Below are 25,539 nucleotides of genomic sequence, written 5' to 3'. Positions count from 1 at the left end.
ATTTATCGATACCTGGCGAGAGCATTTCATTAGAGGGATTAAAACGAACGTAACTGGTTTTGCAAGAAGATTCAGGGAACGTCTCGAGATGGATCAAAATATAAACCGAAGCTTCGAACATCGATCGACGCCAACGATGGATCGATGACAAACATTCTGCGTAATCTCATCGCGGCGATGGCCATCCCCTCGCTCACCATCTGAACGACACACCAGTCCAGTCGTCGGTCTTAGACGTATATAAAATAATCGTTATTATCAGCAGCGCTGGTCAACGGCAAGAGATAACGTGGCGAAGAAACCGAGCGACCCGGAGATCAGAAATCGCGATCGATCTCGAGAGAAAACGAAAATTTACAAGAGATCCGAACGCCGACTTCTTACCTGTGAATTCTATCGTCGCTGGGGGGCAGGTGTCCGCGAAGCATCGGAAGGAAGTATACCCCTCGTCGTTAGCGTCTTGTAGCGTCATACATCTTGGCAGTAATGCGCGCAAATTATGCGTCTCGCGCCTCTACGGAGCAACGGCCACTGAGAACCAACGAGAAGCAACGGTTGCACGTTTACACTCGCGGATAATCCAACATCCATCGATTCCCTTACCTTTCTCGCTTTTCGTATTCCCTTCTTGCTTTCTTCTTCCTTTTTTTTCCCACTTTTGCCCACTAGATCCTTTCTCCTCGCTTTCAACGTTAAAGAAACGACCGTTCGTTCGGACATCGCTCTGGGCATCGTTTATACTCGTGAAATTCGTCCATGTCTGCACTGCTCGACGCTAACGCCTCTGCGAGGCACGAGATGCATTCCTCATCTACGTGACGTGCTGTGTCTTTATGCCGCGTGAATCGTCCTGGCCCGGCGAGCAAGGTGCACGCACGTGTGACCGGTGTTCCTAACAGTTCTTCTCGTCGTTCGAGGAAGCCAGTTTCGTGATCGTGGTTGATTCGGCAAGCTCGCACGCCAAACGTGCCAACAAAATTCTGCATTGGATAATCCCAGTCCCTTTTGATACACATGGATAACGAAGTATTCAAAGTATTCGACGTTCTTCATTGCGGCAATTTCGAGAAGACAACGGAGACGTTGCAAAGAAAGTGAAAACGGCGCGATCGAACGTTTCCGAGGCGAGCAGGAAGAAGATCGTGAGACATCGGTGGGAATTTTGAACTGTAGACTGTAGCGACGCTCTGTCGGAGGACATTGCATTTAAAATTGACAACACATGGTGCAACGGGAACGCGTGTGGCCGGTGTCCGTTCGAAATCGAAACGTTGCAGAGTGAAACGTTTTCAGATATTGTTGTAAGACAGTGTCCTTCTGCCGAGGAACTCTTGTGACACTGTCGCGCACAGCCGTCAGTGAAAATATAGGAAACGTCGAGTATACCGTTATACCGAGGTTTTCTACCGAGGGATCGTTCGTTTGCCTAGATCTCAAAAAGTGAACACGGCACGCGTCGAAAGTACAATTACGACGGACTTCGATTGTTCTTAGGTATTACGAAAATCAGTATCGGCATATTTTTCGATAACAATTGACTCGAGATAAAATGTAACGTCGCATGAATAAATCGTGGATCGTTAGTGAAATTGTTCAGTGAAGAATTCAGAAAAGAACAGCGGCAACTTCGATTTCAAAAGTTTTAAGGATAACGTCGACATTTTCGGAGGCGACGACACTTGCCGCGAATGGTTTGCTGCAGAGTTTCGCGGGATATTCGGTTTGGTAAGTACCTGGCAATACATTTCCAATTCTTCTTTCCGTCATTAATTGTACTTTACAAATGATACAACGAAGAACGTTCGTGGCAGTTAGTCGATGTTATTCGACATACATGTTTTTACTTATTGAGATGTGAATATTTCACGAGATACGTGTCGAAGAATTTTTTGCTCAACGGAGTACATAAACGGTCGTTCAAATTAATGAAGAGCATTTCAATCAAAGATAGCGATATTCGTCAAAACAAAAGACGCATTGTTGTCGAAGTCTTGATTGAATCACTTCGTCTTGTAATTCTGTTATTGCAGAGCGGTGATATTTCGCAACTGATTGCAAATTGTGCCTTATAAAGCGTGGAAAAGCCATTCATTTGTACGCACGGAGATATGAAAAAATTATATAAAAATTCCGAACACGATGCGAACGCGTGGTAGACGTTCGTTCGTTGACTCCGTTTCCTCGAGTTTTGGTCGAGAATCTGCGTCCCGCATTGTTTCGCGTTATGATGCATCTTGTAGTTTAAAGCAGATTTTATGGGATCCGATTAGGGATCGACGAACGTACTATAGCGGACCCATAGTTGAAACACGATACTTTTAATCGTTATTTTGTCACAGCTCTTAATCTCAGCACTTGGAGTTCCGGTTGGCGCCAATAAAACATCCAAATACTCGCTCTCTCTCACTTTGATGTCAATTAAAGTTACTTCTATTATCATATCGAGTCAGAATTTTTACTAATATTGCTGGTCAGATGTTAGTTACTAAGGAACACGTTATCGGAAAAAGAAAATAGTTGATTTTTCTCCTGAGAGAATTTTCCCGACAAGATCAAAGTTTGTTACGATTATTCACCGAGATAAGTATCCTTTCACGAAACGCAAAACATTCACACGATGCTTTTATTGATTAACCATTACTCCACTTACGATGCCGCCATGCAGCGAAATTACCATGAATTAACATATACGATAAGAATGACGTTGGCAATTTATGTGTACCTGAAACGTATATAAAGCTATTCAATCGTATAGTCGTTTAGTATTGCGAAATTGCGGCGGACGCGTGGTACGTATGGAGACACTTCGACACAGTTTGATTTAAGCGTATACATGGACAAGCATAAAATTCTTCTACTCGAATGCGTTTCTACTCTCGGCATCCGGCTTTCTCGTTTCGTCTCTTCGTTGAACAAAATTTCAATTTAGAAGATCCATGTGTCAACCTATTGCCATTTAATATTTCAACATGGCACCACTACGATGCGACGATCTCCGTTCACAAAACCAAACCTTCAAACCTTCGTGCCCCGAAATGCAACCTCGAGACGCTAATTAAATAAACACGTTTAAGCACGTACGATTGATATCGTCGATAGTATCCGTTCAACCTGAATAAACACACGAAACGAGACTTATCACGGCGAACGCGGTGGGAAAAGAAGCGGCCGAAGGGAGGAGGCAAGATTCAGTGCACGTGCGAGCACTCCGCGTTCGCGCGCGTTCTCTCGATAACGATCGTCCGTTAATATCGGCAGAAGAAACAATAAATCGGCGCGCGTATCGAGGGAAGGGGCACGCGGGATTGTAAGTGGTAGATAGGAAACAGCGTGAAACGCGAGAGTGTAAATCGTAGTCTTACCGTTTCATCGCGAGGTACGCCCCGTTAACTCGCGGGTTAAACGTCAAACTCCGCCCATTTTTTTTTGGGGTGAGCAGCCAGATTTTGTTCTCCCTTTCGCCAAGATCGTCTTGCGCGCGTTTCTATCTTCGTCTCAAGCACGGTTCTTTCACGCGAGAAAGAAGGAGAGTAACGACCTATCCGCCGTTTCCCGATCGGGTTAAGCAAACAGCGACAGCTGGTTCTCACCTTTATCGCGATAATAGCTGTAATTTCGGCGGTCCTCGTCGTGACTCGCGTACGTGCGAGTCTTCAGATTGCAGACGCGTCGTTGGCTGATTGCATGGGCGCAGCTTCTTCGCGCGACCGCGCGATTTATTACGAGAACCTGTCCCACTCGTGCTGCTCCTCGATCGACACCGGCTGGTTGTTCCCTCGCTCGTAACATAGGCTGTTCCGTGAATTTGTTTGCGATCGGAAGGAGCAGCTTTTCGATCGTGTACCTCTTTTCTACGGTGTTTATTTGTGTCGTTACTGAGGTGCGGCATAGAGGGTGATCCGAAGAAAGGGACGGGTAATTTAGGGGCGTGTAGCGTTTGTTAAAGGAAGCAAAGGGTATTTCATCAGTGCGTTGAAGCAATCTTGGAAATTAATCTGAAAATTTAAATACCCTTCCTTCTTTTTTTTTTTTTTTTTTATCGCAACAAAAATTTGATCATCATCTTCGCCTCGCATTATTTGCTCCGAACTGTGTGTTTGTCGATGCACACCGATAGAGAAATAGTGTTCAGTTTAGTAGGTGTAAATTTTAATTGTCTTCGCGATTGTTCCCTTAGTAATTTAAATTTAGAAGAAGTATTTAACATTCAAGCAGTCTGTTAATCGCTCGGGTATTCAATTAACATTCGACTTCTTCCTGTCCTTCCAGACAGTTTTCGGCCTGTTTTGTTAATTCGATTTCGACATGTGACTCTTAATGAGCTGCCAAGTGAATCTTCTTGTCATGTTCCTTCCAAGGTTTTCATATTTTATCCAAGAAAGTTGTAACGTGGACATCGAGTTTCTTTTTTTTTTTTAAGTATTATTTCAAAATACTGGTTTTCGAGAACGGTCGTGCAGCTTATTGAACGAAGAAGTCTTGAAACTGAATCACCAAGGATTTTTCTGTTATCCATCACCGTGACGATCAACGGCTGCGAAAAACCGTGCCAGATTACTAATTAATCGATTACATTCAAGGGAAACTGGTGTCGTTTCTTATTAATTCACGAAGTTGTAATTTTATTTATTAGAAATTCCTTGCATAGAGGAAGCCTGTTGCTTGAACCGATGCACCCAACATCGAGTACCCAGCTCGATCAACGTGTTTCAGTCGTTTTGTTCGTCGTTTGCGCTGCGATGCTTGCGAAAGACAAGCGTGTACGCGAGAATGGACGCGTGTACCATGGTTGGGAAGAGGGGGCGGGGGGGGGGGGTAGGTTGGTTCAATGAAGTGCACATCCGACAAGCGTGCGTCTAGACGTCGAGGTTCGATGAGTAATGCTAATGTCGAATACACAGCGATAATCGGTGCTTTTGTACGGAAAACAAAACGGTGTATCCGCTAAAAATGACGCGTGATACTTTTACAAAGAGTTTGTTACATGTTGCAAAAAAGAACTCGTGCATTGTCACTACGAATCAGTTTAACTATTCAGACACTTGTGAGCGATAGTGTATATCTTACATCTTTCCTCCATTTAATTTAAATAAAATTCGACGTTCTTTTACGTAGATATCGCTCAACATCTCGTGCATTAAGAAGACATTGATAAAATTGTCTATAAATATTTATCGCTAATATATCTGCTCGTTAAGGATTCGAAAATAGTTTCAAGGATCGCTCGTGATTGAAATTATACAGCAGTACGTTGTACGAGAGAAATATCGTGGTATTTAATGTTCGACGATCTTGAACATTGAAGACAGCGGTGTAATTATCACCACGGAGTGCTTCACCAACGTTTTTATTGCATATTTATATAAATGATTATTCCGACTCCCCCTTTGCGCGGCTATGCGCTCTTCAAATTGGCTATTTAAACAGGAAAATCGAATTAGGCTTGACGATTAACACGCGCGTCGCTGGCCGCCGTTCGCGGGACACTAAATGTCGCGAGTTTGCCTGTTTACCTAACGATCATTCGTTTAACGTGGTCGGCTATCCACTTATTCTTAGTAACTAGTTCCGGTCGCGGAGCTATCTCGCTCTCTCGGGCTGCTTTTATTTTTAAAAGTTCAAAGCTACCGTAGTTGACCGTAGGAAACCCGAACCAGTAGTACCAAAACGTCCAAAGCACCGTGTACAGTTTACTTTCGTGGCCGTTTGAAGTGGCGCTCGATCGGTGCAGGACCAGACGCTCCAATAGTACACACGCCTTAGGAGATTCGATCTCAAAGAGTAGATTTAATTATCCGTGTACGAGTGAAAGTTTGGTTGGCACCCACGCGATAGACGAAATAATGAACGCGACGTTAACTTCCTGTCTGCGTGTCGTTCGAACGTATTCTTTAACCACTTGCGCTGGCAACTGATCGCGGACCATAACGAGTGGCCGAACCGTATACAATAATTCGTCGCTTTCTTTTCCTTTTGAACTCGTCGGTATAATATCACTGGATAGAAATGATTGAGAAGTAATGAATTTATTATTTGTTTTGCCCGGTTTATACTTGAATGTACTCAAAGCTGAAAAAAATATTGCAATTTTGGAACAAACAGTTCTCGACGTGCGTGGCACGTCATTCCGGGGCAAGAGGTGAATTTCGTACTTGTTCTCGCTCCACTTCGCTCCAGCCAAAAATTCCCGAGAACGAATTTAAACGTTGCACCTGCCACCCTCCACCGGATACGTGCAGCTCCACACCCATACGCGAACCCTGTCAAATTCGTTGTTGTCAGTCACATTGAAACTCCCCTCAAGTTCAATCTACCGAAACCTGCAAACCCGTTCTTCACAATGAGATCGACAATTTATCGACACGACGTACACGGCGAAAAAGTGGTTTCAGCGTAATCGTCACGGCAAAGTGACCGCGATGAAAACGGGGGAGGCGCGTTAGTCACGGCACGGGTTTGATGAAGTTGAACGAACGAAAGGAGGGAGGTCGAAGCAAGGATCGAAATTGGCTCGCCACTGGGAAATCAGCGTTTACCGTTTTCGCAGCCACTTCCGTTAGCGTAGATTCGGGCCAGCCTGTGAGGATGGCGGGGGGGGGGGAGGACACCCTGCGGACTGTCCATCTAATTTCGAATGATCCAACCGCGCCGGTTGTTTAGGCACGACGCGCGTCTGGCAACTACACATAGTAGTGGTTTGAGGAGTGAGAGCGTGTCGAGGGGTGGGGGTAGCTGTGAATGAAGCTAACCACGCGCTCTCTGAATGGAGCCGAAGCCACACTCGCTGGATCTCTCGGTGTATTTCCGTTCGTGTTTATACAGGAATGCGCCCGAGGAGCCCGCGACATTTGAAACGTAGCAGAACCTCGATCTGTCTAGGGGCCCATCTCTTCTCTCCAACAGCGTAGCGGATATCCACGAGGTATCAGCGCCCACCAGTGAGTGTCGTCGTCAAAATAACGATTATTTTTGGACGCGCGATCGTACGATCGCTTTTACGACCGGCGAATCGAACCGTTTCGCAATTTTACATCCCGAGCTCGTGCATATCGCGATGGCAAGTTGATTTTTCGTCCGGTAGAACTCCATTTATTTGAGCGAGATTTCGCTCGATGTCCAGTTATTAGTCTTGAAGTGTCTGTTAAATTTGCAAGTTGAAGATATTGCGCTCCCTTTTCCCTTTGGCTTCTCCTTCGGAACTTTGACCTTTGTCTGAATTTATAGATGAGAAGTCTCGTCCATAAACGCAAGAAGGGGCGTATTATTTGACTTTCATTTGAAGAAATCTGATTTACAGTCAGTCAATTGCCCCTGGTCCTCTGTTCCGCGACACGCCGCGTTTACCTGACGTTCATTGCCAGCGATTAACGGCTTATCGAGCTTACATCTCGAACTGGGATTCGATGGTTTTGTCGGCTGTTTTGAGCGAAAGGGTGCGATAAAGGCACGTGTGCTAAAAGATTGAACAAAATGTCGACTCGAAGTGTCTCTTTTCTTTTATTCTATATTCGCATTCGTTTCAAAAATTCCCTTCCGAGGAAAGTTATTTATTTTTCAAAGTGTCAATCGACGTTCCAAACCGTTAAACAAACACGTCGATTCTATACTACACACAGGTTGTAGTATCTCTTGATAACGTAGCTTAACTTTAAATTAATTGAAATTAAATGAGAAAAGCCAGAAACGATTTACAATTTGCTTTGACGACAACGCGTTTTTATTAGAAAACAATACAAAAGGAGTAAATTTTAGAAACAAAAAAAAAAAAAAAAAAAGGAGTAAATTTTAAAAAAAAAAAAAAAAAAAAAAAAAGGACAGTGAATGGTTACATGTTGGTACGATTAATATCATAATTATAATACATACTTATTCTTTCGTGAAACATGTATTCCTGCCATTGTGTATTTGGTAATGATACATGGGGACATTGGCCTTTATCGAAATTCTCACGCGTGATAGGACAATGCACGCTGTTTAAATAGAGAGATGTTCGACGCGCATGTCTGTATTACGGTAAAACGTTCGTTAACATCTACATAGGCGCCACACAGTGCAGAAAATCAATAGAGGAGTCGCCTTATCTGCGGAATGCTCGATAAAGAGTTGGCCGATAGTGTTTCTCGGTATTTTGCCGTTAGGTGAAAAGTATCGTATGAAGCCGGTACGTTTCACGTTGATCGTTGTTTCCATCGGTAACCCTAGTCTTATCCGGGGGGGGAAGTTGCTGGTCAAGGTACCTATCGATCGCGATATCTTTCATTCCTTTTCTGCAACAATACACCACTATCGGTCGCCCCGTTTCAGGCCGAGAGACTGAAAAATCGTTATCGTTGCGCCATTCGGCGGAAATTTAATCGTGAAATTTTATCAAACGATCCGACAAAACTATGAAATACCTTTAAAATTAGTTTAAAATACCTTATTTTCTAAAACACTTTAAAAAATATCTTGGTTTTTAAAATATCTTCAATATCTCGATGATAAAGATAACGAAGAGAACGTAATTAGAAGGTAACGACCCTATCGTGCTGATTAACAGCTTCGCGGAAATCTGAAATTCCCCCTTTTTACTCGATACCAAAGTCTCGCGCGTAATTAAGAAAACGAAAGAAAGAAAGAAAGAAAGAAAGGAAAAAAAAACGGAGCAATAAAATGGCTGACGAAAGACTCGTGTAAATTCTCGTAGATCCTGTGCTTGTCGATGTTTACACGTTAATAGTCGTCGTTCGTGAGACCGATGAAATTATCAGCTCGTAAAACGACGAGATCGACGCCCTTATCCACGGCGAGGACGAGAACGACAGTTAATTAATAAACGAAACAACCCGCATGTCCAGGTAATCCAGGATTGGTAATCGCGTTTGAGGTGAACGCGTGTGCAACACGCGAGGTTTGGTTCAGTCGACGAGGATCTGGTCTTGGCCCATTTCCGCGATGATAGAATGAAAAGACAGAGTGAGAGAAACAGGGCAAAAAGGAGCGGTGAACAGAAGCGATCGGTATATCCGGGGATATCCGCCATGCTATCAACAGATTTCGTATCGGTTCGGATCGACGTTACGGTACCAGTTCGTCTACCGTTATAACCGTGTCCGCGACGGGCCAATGAGAGATCGTGGTTCCACGCGACGACGCACGCCGATTGGTCGATTATGACGGCAATAATTAACGAGATAAATTAACACGGTGAGGTGGCTCGACCGGCTCGCGCTTCGTTACAACTGTCCCCCGATCTCCGCCACGGAGATTTCCCGTGGATTCGAGCCGGTAAATCGTCTTCGCGACGCCGCGATAATTGCAGGCGTCGGTAAGTCGATCATTTCGCCGATCGTCTGGAAATAGCTTTTTGTAGCTGTCAGGATTAATTAGTCACGCGCCGGTGATGCGCGGCACCGACGTGACAGTTTGTCTCTCGAAGTTGGTGCGCGTCGCGAAATTCTCCCCCCTCGTTTGGTCGCGCCTGCTTATCGGCCTTAACGTTTTAAGCCGACAACCGTGAGTTTCGCCGGCGCACCGAATAAAACCTTTTGACGAATTTGTGCGTGTAACGTGTGGATATTCGCGATTCATACGCGCGCGAGTACCACTTCTTTTACTCGCCGACAACTGCGTCTCAAGAAGAAAAAAAAAAAAGAAATGCGCGTCGAAAACACACGTGGGAATTTCGCTCGGTATCTGGTTCCCCAAATCTATTTATTGCCGTCCATAAAGTCGGATATTTGGATGGATTATCGCGATGTTTATTCTTTGGCAATTCGTTTTAAGTTTGGCTCTTTTAGATTTCGTTTGCGGAGTCGTAACAGGTTGAAATTTCAGAATGTTTGGATTTAGGAGGAATTATTGGTCAGGAACTATGTAACTGTAATCTCCACGTACGCTTATGTCTGTGAGAATATTATTTCTTTACGAATGTTTTAATGTAAACGCGTGCTCGTGCGTGTCCACAATTTTTAAGATCGAACACGGTGTTTGCAAGTGATTAGGGCAAATGAAAATGCCAAGGGGGGGGGGGGGCTGTGAGTGACGGCAAAGAAGCACTCGATGACGCGACGGTGGTACTCGGATTTAAGTACCAAGTACTCGAGAAGTAGACGGCGAGCGACGTACACTTTAGGCATTATAATTCCGTTTGTGGACACTTTCTCTTTACGGTTCGGTATGCCTATAATATCGCCCGGGAATTCGAAGCGCGACACTTGGTTCCTGGAATCTCTGTCAAAATCGTACGCGACGAGATTCTGGAACGGTTCTTCTACGTCATTTTCGAATCGTGTCGTCGTATTAACCAGGATTTATTGCCAGGGGCTATTTAAAAAAATGTCAAGCAACGTAATTAAAGCAAAAACTGCCTACTTACGCACGTGGTTTAGATTTAATTCCCAACGTGGAGACCACGTTTCACAGGAGAGAAATTCGAGAATCAGTTATCAACAATGAATATTTTTTTCCATTTTTTTAAACGAAAATTTCTAATTTCTTTCTTTCGTGGATGTTTCGTGTTTTTTTGAAACGTTGTTTAGAGTTTGAAGACCTTCTAGGCTTCCTCTGCGCGAAAAATTCATTTTTTGAATTATAAGAATTATGTGTCACAGGTGGCACATCTCTGCTTAGGGCAAAAAAAGGTTGGTAACCACTGGTTTAATTATGAAAATAAAAATAATTGCCAAAGGAGAGGAAGCTTGGATATGACTGGCAACGCGCTATAGTCGAAACTGAGCGTATTGTAAGTTAACCGCCTGCGTTAGCAACTGATTTGCGGACCATAACGAGTGACCAAACCGTACACAATAATTCGCTTTCATTTTGAATTCGTCGGTATGATATCACTGGATAGAAATTATTGAGAAGTAATAAATTTATTATTTAAAATAAAAACTGAGATAAATTTTGGGATAAAAAAAATTCTCGACGTGCGTGGCATTCCAGCGCAAGAGCGCTATTTAACGCGAAATTTCGAACAGCGCGATCGCGCTGCAACGGTACTCGTTAACATCATTTGAAAATTGTGAAAATCTGAAATTTAAATTAAATTTCGAAATTAAACGACTTCAGTGTTGTGTTATAAATCTCATTAATATTAACGTTATTCTCGACTTCACGTTATAAAGAATCGTAGCAAGAAATTTAATTTCTTTTTTTTTCTTTTTCATTTGCTCTGATCATTGCGCAACGATCGGTAAGAAGTACGAAGACAAATGAGTGGCCAGGAAATACGACATCGACATACGTTTTGTCCGCTGTCATTTTATTCGAAGTGGATTATGAAAGCGCATAGCTCGTGTTCTGCAAGGGGGAAAAAAAAGCACGCACCGCGGTGTAAAATCAGTCATCGTTGCGGGCGTTAAGGTCGTAATTTGTTTCGAAACGTGCGAAGTATGTACAGTGCGTATTAGAGCTGGTATATTATTTTTATCGATTGGATCGCGGACTAATAAGCGGCGCTTTTATGCGCGATTGGTCACCGCGATGCATTTAATTGAACGTTGATTTTAATTAATCGGTTCTCGAGCACGACGACTCGGTTCACGGTGTTGATTTCAATATTGCAATTATTGCGCGTTCGGGTGATTTCGCTGATCAGCGAATGGATAATTTTCTAAATCGTTGCTGTCTCTCTTGCGCAATCTAATAACGAAATTGCCTCCTACTTTCGCCGCCGATCGCGCGAACAAAAATGCATAATTAAGGCTCGCTTAAAGGCCGAGAGTGGAATAAAATATCTAATGTAATTTCTAGGCTGTAATTTCTGATGTGTATCTGAAAAAAATGTATCTAAAGAAATACATTTTTCCCCCCCAACTTTGGCCCGTAGAGTGTCTGTCGCAAAGTATAAATAAACAGGCACGCATTCGCAATGGTGGACGTTGTATAATCGTCTTTCGATATCACTGGTTTGAAAAACGCGTACAAATACATACTTGGCCGAGGTGGCACGATAATCTTATCGATGCTGATCTGTGACCCACTTGAATGATTCATGAAAGTCTCCTCTCGAGTATAATGAATTTTTTTACGCTTATAAATACCGAACGGCAGATAGGTCCCAGGTCTTTTTAATTATTACGTTTAATTAACTTATTTATGAAGTGTTGTTCAAGATGAAGACAGACATTTATTGACAGAAGAAAAATTATACTTGCATACTCATTTCTTCAATGAACAAAAATCGGAGTAGAAATTTGTTTAGTTTATTGAATACTACAATGAGCGCTGAATTTTTTTAATATTTTATACATATTTGCCCATTTTATTCATTTGTTTCTACACTTTGAATTCTCTATGAACGCAATCTGGTTAGAAAATGGTAGAAAGACGTAACATCTCTCACTTGAATTATACATTTGTTCATGTATTACTATTGGTGACTGTAGGACGACGAAAGTTGTTTTCAACTGGATGTAAATTTCAATTGGCGCCGCGGAAGTCCATTCGCGAAACCGCAAAATATAATTTGAGCGCGAGCTATAAAGGGGAAACGTTTCACGGAGTGAATGACGATCCGCGGTGCGTTGACACGTGCCTCTTTATGCGAATTTACGCGGCTTTAACCTTCATCGTATTTTAGTTACCCGGGCATGGAAACACGCACGGTCAGATTGGCGTAATGAATTTGTTACCACGGCATCGTTACTGCGAATTCATTTGAATTCGAAGACCAGCCACTTAAGATTTCAATTTGCTTCTCTCTCGGAGAAAGGAATCCTTTGTCACTGCCACTACATTTAGATCGCGCGTATTGCTTAGATCTTGCCGATTAAAAAAAAAGAATTAAGAAGAATTGAGAAGTCATTTTTCTCTCACTGATAAATATTTGAGACATGATCTTGAAAATGTTTTGGAAAGATATTTTTATTAATCGATTAATGTATCTAAGAGGATAGAATCAATAGAGAAAAAAAAGAGATTTATTGTCAATTAAATTACTTGCTGTTTCATGCACGACTGTTAATATTTTCCCGGCGGGATGTTTGAAATGACATCAGAACTGTCATTATAAAAGTTTTATCAATAATTGTACAATTTTATTATTGTACTATTTCAATTTAACTCGTTGTAATTTTTTTATCGACATGATTTCAGACTTCCGTTTGAATCACTGTCTTAAAAAATCCTTGATTTTTGTTTGGACAGGAACATAATTATACAGATATATTTGTTTTTATTATCATTTAAATTATAACGTAGAATATTTTGTTACGTGAAAGTGTCAAAAGTATGAAAAATTAATTTCAGTGAAAATTTCGGAATAATATCTAAACTTCCATCGGTGAGTCTCATGATCGATTAGTCGCGAATTTAACCACGGCGAAATTAAATGTCGGAGAGTCGAGGGTCAACCGCGACATTAAGCAGTACGCAGTCTCGCGTGGAAACCGTAGAACGATTATTATAAAGACGTTCGCGGTAAGTTTACGACCTTACACGGGGCAATGCCATTAAGCAGCTTGACTGATAGTACACGTTATACGCGAGTAGTTCTGCCGCAACTAGTTATCGTCAGCTGTGTAGATGATTTTTCGAACATTAAATAACACGCCGCGGAGGATAAGTTGCGAGGCGATCGCTGTTGCGAGATCGCAGTAGAGATACGGAAGGAAATCATCTTAGAAAACTCGACGCGCCGGAATCCCCACTGCAGGGGAATAAAATTCTCGTAAAATTTATATCAATATTATGCCACCTGCCTTTTTTATGAATATCTCGCCTCTGAGTATTCATTTTGGTATCTAGAAACGTTCTCATGAACTTGTGTGTCACACTCGGATAAATATTACTGATATCAAAGATCATCTGAATTTTATAATATTATAATATTCTTTTGATTACACCGATCATTGACAGTGAAAGAAAGAAGGAAGAAAGAATTTATTACCTTAAAAATTGCGTATAATAGTTCCGTTTCAAAGTTCGAAAACATTTATTACAGTAAACGTTGTATGCAAACGTCGCGTAGTAGCTCTGTTGCTGTTTGTACAATTTTCCGTGATTTTAATCGCTTTACAACGCTGTATGCCTTGAGAAATTCTTACTTCCATTGTTTATACGCTTGATTTTCAAGTTGTAATATATATATATAAAATACAATTTACGTTCGTTTAATAAACGCCTTCTGAAAATAGTAGAGGAAAGAGAAGGAGAAGGTCGCGGCAATTGAACTGGAGAGGAAGATCGTTCGCTGTGAAAGTGTGGAAATGCTGACGCCGGGAAGTGAAGGTTGTTGAAATTGACACACGAGCTCACCTTTAAGGTGATGTAACAGAGGTCCCTGTAGTAACCGTGGACTGGGTGGTTTGTTCAATTACTCGTGGTTATTTGCTCTGCGATAAGGGTACAGAAGGTTAAGAATTAATTTACTGAGGGGAGAGCAGTAAATATTTTAAGTTGTTGGTTTAGGAATCGTTGGTTAGAAGAATCTCAAGGAGCCACCTTTTAACACGGGAGAGTTTTCAAAATATTCAACAGGAACATCTGCTCCAAATGAATAAAACTCGGTACATGTGCCAGAATCTTGACAACAATCTCTGTGACACGTTCGTAATATTTGAAAGAAAAAAAATGATGACTCGAATGTTTCTGGCTTCGTTTGGACGTAGCGATCGTTGTCGAGTCAAACAGGTCTCGTGCAGCAGGAAACGCGTTAAATAAGAACGCCTTCACTATTTTCAGTCAGTTGATAACAAAGTTCCGTTTGATGAATCGTTCGAAGGCTTAAATCACCGGTATCCGACAGGTAGAATCAGTCGGACAGATGGATACTATGGCAACTAACTTGGCTATGCAAATCAGGAAATTGACCATGGGTTCATTAGCCATGCGTGTATACGGCATTAATTTTCTTTTTTTTTTTTGTAATCAGCGTAATTCCTCATTGGTGCGTGCGGCATCAATTAAACGCATGTAGGATCCTTGATAGACGCGTAATTAGTAGATACGGGCCGCTTATCCAGTTCCTGTTTTCCCTCGGTGCTTCGATGACTGAATTATGAGCAGGCGAATTCGCTTTGCATCGTGGCCGCCGTGATGCCTGCTGCACACGAAAGTGGAACGTGATCTCGCGTTCGAAAAAAATATTTGGCATACCTGATTGGATATACGAAGCACCGGCGTGCCATAGATTATAACAACCTGGCCACGATTGTAGACCATCCGCTTCTATCTACATGCTGGCCTGTTTTTACGACAAATGATACATTACTGTCCCCCTCCAGCGATATCGAGTTATAAACTCGACTGTATGTTATTTCAAATTTTCGACTTGCCGATACCAGCCAACTGATGCTTTTAAACTTTTTACGATCGAATTCGACGATTGTAAAATATTTAATTTAATTTGCTGACTCGAATTTTGAAGCGTGTTGAAAGATACGTAAATATTTTCACTATAGTGATTTGAAATTCTTCTCTCTTTTTTCTTCTTCGTTATTTAAAATCGCATCAACCACTTGCGTTATTAGCGAGGTACTCGGAGCTAAATCTTGCAATTTATTATAAAGATTAAACTGTTTTAGATTAGAAAGTGTATTAGTTTTTGTTAGGACCGATTCGTTGTCACTCAGTGAAGAACTTGCGTTCAACTGATGTCTGTTAGCGATACATTTACTGTACTGGACAATAATATGTTCTGCTGTCAATTGGACTTTGTACAAATCGAAGGATCACACCGGTGATTGGATGATTCTAATTCTTATATCATATTTTCCCGCGTAAATATTTCTATAGATCTTCGAGTATAATTACTGATACACAGGCACGTTAACGATGCATAAAGAACGTTTAGAAACTCGTAAAAGAGGCACAAAAACGGTCGCTTATTTCGTTAACCCTCATCCCCTGTACTTTCGTGCAATTCTTAAGACCACCTACACACAGGTGGATCGATTAGCATCGCGCAATAAGTCACCGAATCCTTTGGCTCGAAGCTATGTGTGTTCCAGCATTATCGGCTCATTTGATTCACACTGTCCTGTAATTTTGGCCTTCGCGGAAGAATAATGGCAGAATCTGCAGACTTTCACCCGAGGCAGGCGGACAGAGGCTTTACAGGTCGTAAAGAGTATAAACTTCGACCGTTTCGATGCACCTGCCAAATTTACACGACACTCGATCACCTCAATTATGATATCGTCTTGCGCAGTTCGAGAAATTGTGTCTATTCCCGTAAATTCCGATAATTCGCTTTTACATCGGGATGTAAACTTGATGTCACGGGAAATATATATAATTTTACTTGTTCGTTCTATAGGTGAATCGTAGTATCGACTGTGCTGTTTTTCTCGAGTCTATCATTAAAATGCAATTTTCATGATTTTATTATCTTTGGGCATTCGGGCTACTAAACGAACAAAGCTTTCAAAAGAAGGGGATATTTCTTTTTTTTTTTTTTAGTGAGAAGAATGAGCAGGGTTAATATTATTATTAGGGAAAATTATACGTTTTTAAATCAAGTTGCGAGAGTTAGTTGAAAGGAATATTAAGGGTTGTTCGAGAGAAGATCGTACGACTAGCCTGCGAAGTTCGCGGAGCACGTTGGAACTTTAGATCGATATGCAAATATCTTGATTGGGGAGACTGGTATTTACTTTGCGAAACGCGTTGAGTTCAGACGTTCGTGAATCGGTGCGGTTGATCGGCTATATAAGATTGTTTCGTCCAGATAAAGGCAATCGCACGTTCGTAACCTCCTCACGATGAAATCAATTCGCACGGTTTAAATCGTATTTCTTCAAATAGCATGGTTAATCAAGATATCGAATTTGATTTGTAATATCGATGTACCGTATAGTAACGATCAAGCTGTAGATTTAGTTGCAATTTTAATCCAGTTATAATTTCCGGTTCCATTTCACTTCAATTCTGCTTTAAACTTTGAAGCTTGCAAAAATCCTTTCACGCTTTACAAATATCTATTAAAATTTCGAAAAGATTCGCGCAACGCGTATAATATAATTTGTAAGAACTTTCTGCGAGTTGTACGTGTATCCGTCCTAGCATGTAAAAATAAGTATCTTAATTAATTGTTCGTCGTTTATCGAGCCAGACGAACCGTATTATAAATTACATAACCCAGCTCGTGTGTCAATCGTTGCTCTTTCGATGCAATTAAATTAAATCGCTAATGAATATTTCAGCGTCGTTAACAAAATGACCTATGACCAAACGAAAGAAGAAAAAAAAAAAAAAACGGAAGAAGAGGAAGATTTAATTGTGCATCTGTAAAAACTTTCGACAGTACCTACGTTTAATAGGTTACGTAACAGAGCCAGTGTAAATTAATTAGCCAGCAAAGATCGACGACACGCACCGTTCAAGTTCCAATTTACATTGCATGAGCGGCGGGTCATTAATGGAAACATCGTACTAGATGAACTTCCAGGCGACAACGATACACTCTCCTTTTCCTTCAAGGACAATGTCGGAGAGAGAGAGAGAGAGAGAGAGAGAGAGAGAGAGAGAGAGAGAGAGAGAGAGAGAGAATCCTCTCGTCACGGCACTCGATTTCTCTTTGTAATCTCGATGGAGCACAGAAAGCACCAAATGATCTATTTGACGTTTCGAAAGATGTTGACGATTTAGATTTAAGACTGTCAGAAAAAATCCTGATAAATTTCTGTGAAATATTCCTCGCCAAGTGATGCTTCTCCGCGAATGTGAACAGTTACTTTTTTTTTCCATTGATATGCTAATAATACGACGCGTGAGACTGTATATATTTTTTATTTTTACGCGAACGTTCTGGCAGTGTTGTTCATAAGTATCTTTCATCCGGTTTAGAGGGACGAATATCTACATACATATACCCGTGGATTTCATACATATTCATATATATTCCACGTGGATTCGCGTTTTACGCGAATGATAGTACAAAACTCGCGTAAATAGAGTCTGTCGGTACAAAAGAAAACGAAATATTGGAAAGAAGAGCTGGTATAAGTTATAGAAATACGTGTTTATTTCACGAAAGAAAAAATAGTAATGATGATGACATTTCAGAAAACAAAAGTAAATTTTTATTCGGTGTCGCTGTCGCTACTGTAATTCAAAACAACCATTTTATTTGTCACAAACTCGTTATCCTCGTCGTTTGAAATATTTCGCAAGTTTGACTTCATTTTCATTCTTTTATTTTCAGAATTTAGTTAATATGTCAATTTCTCTTAGTAGTTTAAAAGCAAAATTTCCTTCCTGTTTCAAGTGATGTTGACTTGATAAATTTTTGGAAGATCCTTTTGAAATTTTTCCAAACCTCGAAAAGTTTGCACAAAAATATATATTATATATATAGGCAGTACCTATATATATATATATTATAGGCAGTACCTATAGATGCGAACAAGCTTTTCTTTCCTCTGTGAAATTAATTAAGAATAAACACCGAGAATCGGGTTTAAAGAATTGGATGATTTTCGCCACAATAGAGTTAATCGTGGACATAAATAATTTGATCAAGAGCAAACAGACTCACATAAATCCAATTAAAAAATAAGTTAATTAGTTTTTTTTCCTTCTTATATGTTGTTAAAACAATTTAGTGGCGCATCGAAGCTTCCTTTAGAAAAAATTGGTCACTTCTGCAATATAGCATTGGAGCCAATATTGTAATATTTCTATATTTATACAGGGCGTCCATGAGGTCTCTTTACATATTTAGAAAATTTATTTACAGATAGGTGAAAATTATTACATGCAACTGATGGTGCCCATATAGAGGTATATTAAATAATGAGACCAAAAAAAAACTTAAACATATGCGTCTCATTTTGTAATAATTTCCACTCATCTGTCTTTTCATTTGCCTTTGTAATAAATTTTTGAAATTGTAAAGAGACTCTATGGACACTTTGTATATTCCAGAGTGGAAGTCTTGTCTTCGAATAAAAGTTCTGTAAAATTGTGAGGTATAATTTTTAACTGTACTCTTGCAAACGTAACGTCGTGAAATTAGCAAACGTCCATAAAGTCTCTTTACATATTTAAAAAATTTATTACAAAGGCAAATGAAAAGACAGATAAGTGGAAATTATTACATGCAACTATGCCCATATAGAGGTATATTAAAAAAAAACTTAAACATATGCGTCTCATTTTGTAATAATTTTCACTCATCTGTCTTTTCATTTGCCTTTGTAATAAATGTTTGAAATTGTAAAGAGACTCTATGGACACCTTGTATATTCCAGAGTGAAAGTCTTGTCTCGTTCGAATAAAAGTTCTGTAAAACTGTGAGATACAATTTTTAACTGTACTCTTGCAAACGTAACATTGTCGTGAAATTAGCAAACGGTAAACGTACAGTTCTCAACTTCATCGGCTGAAGGTGAACGTTGCCCCACACCCCCTCGATATATCTTAACTCAATGAGAACGTAATACGTATCGAGGAACGGGTTAAATGTTTTCTTCAGCGTGCACATAAGAGTATCAAGCTCGTTTAAACGGTACGTGCGCAAAGTGATACTCGCGTTTCCTGACCTAAGTTTGGACTTCTCCATACTTGACACTAACAATAACTGGCGCACGATAGCGTGGCACGTTCGCCCTTTAGTGTTTGCACGCGCTCGGAAATATCGTTCCGAGAACTTCGACGATACGTTCCGATACGAGAATCCGTCGTTACGATCCCTCCTTTTTCTTCCCAAGGAATACAGATTTTCATTTCGAGTCGTGTGGACCTCGACCCAAGAGGAGGGCTAAAAGATTAGATATATATTGCGCGGCATCCTCTCGAGAGAAGAAGAAAAAGTCTCGGAGGTGATCGTCAACCGTTGTACGTCAGATTACTAATTGAACGGATCAATTGTTCAGGCCCTATCTAGGGATCGATCGGTTGTTGGAAAGCTTTTAGCCGCGGTGTAATAGCGATGGGTCTGATTTACGAACGTTTATTCGATTAACGGCTCTCAGTCGGACCACCACGCTGCAGGCCACTTTCCTTGGAAATTCATATCCTTTCGTTGACCGTATTTACTCGTTGACGATTAGTCCATTAACCATTTCACAGTGGGTGAAAATATCTATACTTCTGCGAATGGTTTATGTTTAGTAAATTTTTTAAAATCTGTTTCATTAAAATCTGAATTACAAGTCTGAATAAAATAATAGAGGCTTTACATGGCGTGAAGCAAGAAATTGTTCGCTGTAAGGCTCAAATTAATATAAATAAAAATGTTAACATTTCGTGTTAACAAATTAATGTTGAATAAAGTATATTTCAAGACTTACTTTTAAAGAGATTTGAAGAGAACTATATATGTACATAGAATTTTCTTGTTCTACATGCCAGATTTGATTGCTCTATTCTACTAATATTCTACTAATTCTGCTATTTTTCCCTACTACGGTTCTTTATAATAGTGCAATTTTATGTAAGTATCGAAGTATTAAGAATTTTTTACGTTTCGATGACGTGTCACAGCTAATATTAAATGTTCAACAATGTTACAATCGTTGCAACTGTTGTCATTTGTGATAGTGTATCGTTTGTAAAAGTGTATCGGTGCTAGGGGGAAAAAGAGGTCGCACTACCGATGCTTTGTGACCTGACGAATTTTTACGGTAACGAGAAATGTCAAAGGACCGCGGACAGATTAGTTGTAAATTAATGCTGGCGCTAGAATTCATTATAGTTTATGACTCATTAATACCGCTACATTTCTCTGCCGTAAACACTGTGTATATTTCTTCTGAAGCGTGACTGCGTTGTTTGACATTCCAGATCTTGCAACCTGATGGCAATTAATTGTTAATAAAACTGTCTTCGCGCGCTGCTCCGCTATTACGAACTTTTCAAAAGTACATAAACGATTCTTATACCTACTCTTTCATATCTTCGTTGATAATAACAAATAATAACGGTTATTGTCTATTCTCCTTAGAACCTCTTAACGAAACTCTGATTGAGATAACCACTGTGTCAATAGAGCTGGCTCGTTACTTCTTTCTTACCGATTCACACACTCCCATTAAACCAAACTGTTTCTGCAAGTATAAACAAGCAAGCACATAAATTGTTGGAGAAACAATGGAGCGAAATAAGGGGCCGCTAATTATCAAAACCTCTCGCTGTTTCCTTTATCTTACGATATTCCAACAAAGTCGCCTCTTCGCCTCAAAGACCTTGTTTCCATCCCGAACGCCCAGGCATTCCTTAAAACGGCTCCGAATTAGTATAGTTATCGGTTCCGTTCAAACATCTAATTGTGGGAAGAAATTCCCACACCGATGGCGGCCTGCGAGCGCGCAGCGTACGAACAAAGAGATAACGAAAGAAAATAAAGAACGAGAGGACGACGCGGCTTTCTCGTTTCACGATGTTTCATTTTGACGCCTGCACAGATTCCCTTTTATCTTAATTAAAGTTCCATTCGGTATTTCTTTTGTAACGCCCTTTTTGGCCAGGATCTATCAGCTGGGCTAGGCCCTCAGATCCCATCTCTCCCAGATCTCCCTTTCCAATAGCCGAATCCGTCGTTTCGAATCGCCGAATCTCGGTATCCATCAAAGCCCCCGGTATCCCTAATGTCCTTAGGAAACCAAGTCGGCAAACAGATCGCATTAGTACAATTATCGAGCCGCTTTTCTAGGACCCAGCTGTGGGAAAACTGTCCACCATCGGTATATAATATAAAACGACACGTTGGCGCGTTGACTGCGATCTGCGCTCTTTCGTTTGTACAGCCAATTATTATCTTAATGCAGCAAGTCACGCTAAAGCCACTGTCACACCTTGCCATTGACTGAGAATTTTCTCGGGCTTATTCCCAAAAACAAAATTCCTTACGAGGGCAACAAGCGTGGTCTTCCAATACCGCGAGGAGTGAATGATACTGGCAAAATTGATACTTTAATTGTAAATTCTTCGTCGTTGTTTTGTTGGATTATCAACCCGACCTGACAACATTGAATCGGTGCAAACGCTGATTTAGTAACAATCCACACAAAAGTGGACTGTGAATAGTTAGTCATAAGGACAAGATCCAATAGTTGGTCATCTATGCTTCTTATCCTTTCACTTGAAGACGATGATAACCCAAAATATAATATATAAGAACATGCTTGGAAGAAGAAAAGACATTCTTTTCCTTAAAATCGTACACGACCACTATTGCAACACTGAATAAACTTCTTCATAAGTGTGTTAATTCCATTACGCGGAATCCAACAGTTTGAACATTCTACAACACCATGTGCAACAAGCTTGAAGCACGTATGAGCAAGCAGATACACCGAGATAGCTCGAATTTGAAACATCAGTGACTGAGAATTAAAAGAATATTTTGCTCCGTCAGTAACGACGTATCCTCGTGATGGAATTGTTGGTTCACGAAAGTATAGAAATGCTGCTTGGAATTGTACGCGTTGCGAGAAATATTTTCATTTCTATGAGAGTGTTCGAGTGCAGAGTAATTGACAGAGGGATCTCGAGAAAGATTGCTTTCATCAAGATTTATACGTATTCGATCGAAAGCTCAGCCGTGTGTCGGATCAGATTTAAGATTCATTGATCGCTGAAGGAAAGGAGAAAGTTTTCCGCGGTGATTTTCTATTTAGAACTGTCAAGTGCGATCGATCGTCAGTCTGCGGTATGTCGATGACGGTCATTAAAACCAAAGGCCAAGGAAAGAAAGCCGAAAGCAGGGACATCGTGAATCGTAAATAACTCTTCGTTTCAATGGTAATGACTCCAATAATTTAGGTAGCTGAAAATTAATAAATTCTGAATACTCCTTAATACACCTAAATCACATCTTTCGTTGTGCTTGCCACTTTATTTATGCGTGTCTCTTTTTACGCGGTAAATTATAACGTTGTTTATCATTTTTTATTACATTATAAAAAAGTACCCCGTTATTTATATACGTTTTTATACGCAATGTTAATTTACATGGCCAGAAATACATTGTAGACATTGATTGAAATCAATGAGCGTTTAAAATTTGAACAAGATTTAGAGAAATGTTGCAGCAAATTTATGAAAACTTAGGAAAAGATCAGCTTGAGAACAAATCATTCGAGAAAATTAACGTTAATAGTGGGAATAAAGTCGAACTTCCAAATATTTCAAGCATTATTATTATTATTATTATCATCATTTTTTTTTTTGTTAACCTATGTATAAGTATAAATAAATATTCGTTTCTACACCTGTGTATAAATAAATATGTGTTTCTACCAACTTATACCAGCTTTTTTTTTAATATTACACCGACAAATTTTCATTCGCGTGAAAACGAATCCACGTGGAAACGGATACTTCGCGCGTAAATGGAGGGACGTGTGTGCTTCAACCGAAACGAAAGTCGACACTTTCACCCCCCGCGAAACATTCTGAACTGCCAAAGGACAATGTTGCTTCGCCAAGAGCGTTCCGCTTGACGGTAACGCGTCGTAAATCTTCCGGGATCGAAATCTTCCGGCTGGCGTCGATCGAACGCGATCAGCGAATATCGCGGTTGACTCTCGTTAGAATCGAACGGTTGGACTGTACGTACACGGGGCATGCCGTGGCCGCTGGTTACGAAGTGCGTAACCGCTTTTCAATATGCATTTACACGAGGCGAGATAACATCGAGACGTTTATTAACAGCTCTGGGCTGCGGTCGGCTGCACCTTGTATCTTTACAGCGTTCGCAAACTTTCAGGTGCAAGCTCCGACCGAACGGAGCTACCTTTCGCGACTTTTCCCGCTTCGACTCGCCCCGATAGGCATTTCCCCTTCCTCCTTCGTCCTCTGGCACACGCCGCCGCTTTTGCACGCTCGAACTGCGGCTGTCCACCGTTTTCAAAATTACGTAGGTACCATTTCACCTCTCCTCGCCTCTCTCTCCCCCTTTTTTGTTTTATTTTATTTTCGAACGACGTCGAGCATTGTCGAAGGTTTTGTTTTCTACGAACGATTTGCGTCAGAACGTTCCATCGGATCACGATAGTATTGTTCGCATTTTTGGATCATCGGCGTGGAACGTTAGCTCCGTAATGGACGTTTGTCGACTTACCGATAAACGTGGTCGACGGCAATATTGTGATTTACGAGTTGGAAACCTTTGAGTAACACGTGGTGGCGACGATGACGATTGTTTTGGGGATTATCTGTTTACGTAAGGTGTCAATCAAGGTACAATGGCTGTCGTGGTTTTGATAGACAACCCACCCCGTTATCCTTTAAGCGAAGATACTTGCTGTAGACGTTCTCTATGCGATTATAGGTCTTAATAGCTGTAATTTGTGAAGATCTATAAATAGGACATGTACAGTGAGGAGCACAACTGTACCAATGACAATAAAAAATTATCGATTTGGTACAACTTTCAAAATTTGCCGAAACTGGTATAACTTTGTGAAAGAATGTCATATCATGACCTCACTTGCTCTCACTTTAAAGAGCAAAGCTTCTATTTTATTAGTCGCGAGTTTGTTCCTTTTGAAAATGATTTTACATCGCGTAACGGGTGAGAAAGTAAGGATACGTTTTTCTTGGGAATTGTAAAAATTCAAAACGTGCGTAAAATTAAAAATTTCTTTTCGTGATCCACTATCATTTTGAAGATTGAAGTTTCTCTTTAACAATGACTCCCTAAAACTTGTTGCTTCATATTTTGTTAAATGTTGAATATTGTTAAACGACAAACATTAAAAATCTTAACGTTCGAAATTCAATAAAACGGTAAAAAAAAAAAGGATCGAGTTTCAATGGCTCGTTGTAAAAAGAGACAATTTCAATCCTCAAGACCATAGAAAAATTTTTTACAAAATATACTCGGTTGATAAAGATGACCGACATACTAGTGAGTACAGAAATGGAATTGTCAGTTGTTTGAATGTTAATAAATATCATACGCAATACGTAATATGATCGCAATATTTAATATTTGTCGATCCACGATTGCGACGATTTCTATTGTCACTCTCTACGTTAAAAATTCGAATACTTCCGTGAACTTTCGCTGCGTGTGTACACGGTGAAGAACAGATGGCTATCTGGCTTCTAACACGAGACACAATTGCCCCGTAGACACACGCTTGGATAATTTATTGCGGTGTACGTGCCGCTCGATAACGAGCATGGCGATAGACTGGATCCAGTATCGCATTCTCTGGAGCATCTTGCGTGACGCGTCTCGCAAGACCTGGCGGACGAGCAAACGACGAAGAAAGCATTTGCGTGATTGAAATTTCTAATCGCCGGTCTGTCGGCTGATTTGATATTCCGTGCACAGAAAATCGTCGTTGGTTGGCTGCGTTAAGGGAGCCGAGAGACGACGGTGTTCCACATAAAGAATTCGTCGAAGGACGCGAGAATTATTTAACGCGAGGGGATTCTTAATCGACGACTGATTCGTTACCGGTATATGATATCCGCCCTCGTCGATGTTGTTTCTAGGGAGGATTGGAAGAGCCCTTTGCTCTTGACGAATTTTCTTTTTTATCATTTTTTTGTATCAGTTTTTTTGTATTCAATTTATTTACGAGGTATCACTTCGAATAGAATGACGTAGCATCATATGAAATAACCATTCAAATGGTATTTGACACGAAATTTTGA

At 40.6% G+C, this 25,539-nt stretch overlaps 1 protein-coding gene across 1 annotated transcript in view; it reads left to right on the top strand.

The window, feature by feature from the left end:
- The first annotated feature begins 778 nt into the window (after positions 1–778).
- The window catches only part of LOC122532773, a 113,270-nt gene continuing 88,509 nt past the window's right edge, over positions 779–25,539 (top strand). The window contains exon 1 of the mRNA XM_043661838.1: positions 779–1,725. The gene's annotated coding sequence lies outside the window, so the exon portion shown is untranslated. The remainder of the gene's footprint in view (positions 1,726–25,539) is intronic.

The sequence above is a fragment of the Frieseomelitta varia genome, unplaced genomic scaffold, assembly GCF_011392965.1.
Source record: "Frieseomelitta varia isolate USP_RPSP 00005682 unplaced genomic scaffold, Fvar_1.2 scaffold_140, whole genome shotgun sequence".
Classification (NCBI taxonomy): domain Eukaryota; kingdom Metazoa; phylum Arthropoda; class Insecta; order Hymenoptera; family Apidae; genus Frieseomelitta; species Frieseomelitta varia.
The sequence above is the reverse complement of the archived record's forward strand: the minus strand, read 5'-3'. Positions and strand labels throughout refer to the sequence as shown.